Source organism: Neltuma alba, unplaced genomic scaffold (genome assembly GCF_004799145.2).
Source record: "Neltuma alba isolate B1F8T4 unplaced genomic scaffold, ASM479914v2 tig00001497_pilon, whole genome shotgun sequence".
Classification (NCBI taxonomy): Eukaryota; Viridiplantae; Streptophyta; class Magnoliopsida; order Fabales; family Fabaceae; genus Neltuma; species Neltuma alba.
In genome coordinates this window covers 59545-62678 of record NW_021632483.1, presented here as the reverse complement: position 1 = coordinate 62678, position 3134 = coordinate 59545, and the positions used below count along the sequence as shown (strand labels likewise).

General features: G+C 39.2%; 1 pseudogene; it reads left to right on the top strand.

Moving 5' to 3' along the window:
* The first annotated feature begins 879 nt into the window (after positions 1–879).
* On the top strand, positions 880–2396 carry LOC114757752 (organic cation/carnitine transporter 3-like; annotated as a pseudogene).
* The last annotated feature ends 738 nt before the right edge of the window (positions 2397–3134 follow it).

Genomic DNA, 3134 nt, shown 5'->3' with positions numbered 1-3134 from the left:
GTCGCCTTCGTTGACCATTATAATATGTGTTCGGAACATGTGCTTGGGGTCTTATGAATCCTAAGTGCGTGTAAGCCCAAGAATCTTTGTAGATCCAGGCACTTTGGTCCACTTTGCTAAGACCCATCCTCCTAGCTAGCAACTAAATGTAAGACTTTGTTTGGACCATCAAGGACTACGTGCGACTTTATTTTTTTTTTGGCCAAGACTACGTGCGATTCAACACACTATTCATTTTACCAAAAAAAAAAAAAAAAGAAGACACACACGCAAGGAGTCCTCAGAAGGTAGCTAGCTTGATTCACCTCTTTGGCTGGTCAACATCAATATAAGTGTTAAGCACGCAATAGCTAATTAAATGGATCTAAATACGACTACTATGTAACATTATTATCAATATTAAGAATCATTTACGCAAATAACAACAGATAATATTGCATAACATGAAAATTTCAAAATACTTGAAATGCAGGCTGAGAATAAAAAAAGCATTAAAAATAATAATATACACAAATAATTAACAACAATTGCACTGTAAAAATACAGATATAATTGATTTCAATAAGAATCAGCATTTCGACCATTCAGAGAATAATTTTGACTATTCATCCTCATTCATGAATCCAATCATCAATGCAATTAATCTAATTAGTATAGATACATAATTCGTAATATCTAAAAATGTACTATTTTACTCATTTTTTACTTTTCCTTTTACGCCTTTTCTTTTTTAACCTTGCCCCTTACCTTTCTCGAAATCCTTGGAGATCCCAAAATACCAATCATTACATACAATGCTCATATATAAAGTTAACATAAACCTTCTTGACAATAATGAGATTAGCACTTGACAAATTTCTCATCAAACTCACTTGAAGAATGGCGGATTTAAGCTCCACACCTCTTCTTTTCAAACCAAAATCTTCCTATGACTCCGAGCCTGAGAACCACCTTCCATCTTTGGGCTCGACAACCGAACACTGTTTAGAAGAATTCACTCTTTCCCAATTCCTCCAAGCACTTCTCGTCTCCTTCGCTTGGATCTTTGATGCCCAACAAACTTTCATCACTGTCTTCACCAACGCCCAACCAACACCGTCCTCCCCGCCAGCCACCGCGGCTCATACTCCCCCATCATCTCGGAGTGGAACTTAAATCCCGATGACCCCATACTTACAGGGCTCCTGGCCTCCTCCTTCTTCATCGGCTGCCTTGTCGGTGGGCTTGCCCTATCAACACTCGCTGATACGTCCCTGGGCCGCAAGAGCATACTCTTCTATTCGTGTCTCTCGATGTCTTTCTCTTCATTCTTCGCAGCCTTTTCTCCGAACCTTTGGGTTTATTCTTGTCTCAATTTTCTCTCTGGTTTCGGCAGGCCACCATATGTACCTCCTCCCTCGTCCTCGCCACTGAGTTCGTCGGAAAGCAGTGGCGTGGCCAGGTGGGTGTCATTGGATACTTCTGCTTCTTCTTCGGCTTCCTCTCACTCCCTGCGATTGCTTACTTAAACCGAAACTCCTCGTGGAGAAACCTCCACATATACTCATCCATTCCGACAATATTGTATTGCGTATTGGTAAAATTCTTTGTACGCGAGTCTCCTAGGTGGCTCCTCGTACGAGGAAGAAAAGAGGAAGCTGTCAATACACTACGATGCATCACACCATTGTCTCAAAACTCATTGGATTTAGCCGTCTCTAAAATGTCTCACCCTGAAGAAAGTTGGAACAGTAATATGAATATAAACTCGGAGCTGACGGTTTTGATGCAGAAGCAATGGGCTTCAAGGAGAATCTTAGCCATCATGTCATTGGGTTTTGGTATTGGCTTGGTTTATTTCGCTATGCCACTGGGTCTCGAAACGTTGTCGTCTAATCTGTATTTTAGCGTCACATTTAACGCATTATTAGCTGAGCTACCATCGTCGCTCTTAACCTTCATACTCAACGACAAATTCAATAGAAGAAGCGCTCTCTGGGTTTTTACAATCATAAGTGGGATTTTCAGCGTATTATCAGTTATGGAGTTAGGAAAGACATGGGAGAAGCTGCAGCTTGGATTTGAGTTGGTGTCGTTTTTCAACTCGTGTAATGCAGTGAATATGTATCTGTTATATACGACGGAGTTGTTTCCGACGTGTGTACGGAACTCGGCGTTGGCGATAGCGAGGCAGGCGACGGTGCTGGTGGGTGGGGCGGTTAGTCCGGTCCTTGTGGCGACTGGAAGGAGGCAGAAGTTTTGGTGCTGTGGGGTGATTCGTGATAAGGCTGAGTGTTGTGTTTGTAGTGTTCTTGCCCGAGACTAAAGGGAAAGCACTGTGTGATACAATGGAGGAGGAAGAAGAAGAAGAACAGAGAATCAGCTCTGGCATATATATTAGCTCAACTGCTGACTAAGTGTCGTTATTTATTGACCTATGATATATTGGGGGTATTTTTTGCCAGACATTATCTTGGTTTTTGGCATGTTGGAATTGTAATTTGTGTGTGTGTTCCGGCATACCAAGATCCTTAGAGATGCTGGCCCAAAAAAAATTCTTGGAGACTCCTATATATATGCACAATAAAGTGCTTAAGTGATGGGCATAAAATCTGAAACATTCAAATTAAAATTCAACACTCAAATTTAAGGAATGTTTAGATGAAAATCAGAACATAATTTGAAAAGTAATTTTATCATATGTAAGAACAGTTTTTGTCTCAATTTGCTTGATTTTAAAACTGTTTTTTTTGTTAACCCAAACACTAACATACTATGATTTTCTTTTTTATATTTTTTATAATCTAATATTTTAATTTGCATAGAATCTAAAACAAATATTATCTCTTAACCATCAGTTTTTAAAAAAAATTGATGAATACCTTAATTGGCATCCTTGTGATGAGCAAAACCCGTCCCTAGAAGTAACATTAGGACGATATACGTCGCGGCCCATTCTCGATATTTCTCAGAAGCACATGTGCCCGCTCCCAGCTGTCAAGAACCTGACGAGTTCGTCGCTTTGACTCATAATTAAAAGTAAATAATTTTTTAATGAAATAAAATCATATCAATCAACTAAAGTAAATTATAAAAATACGACATCTTTCCTTTTAAACTCAATTTAATTGATAAAAAGTAGAATAACATGGTAG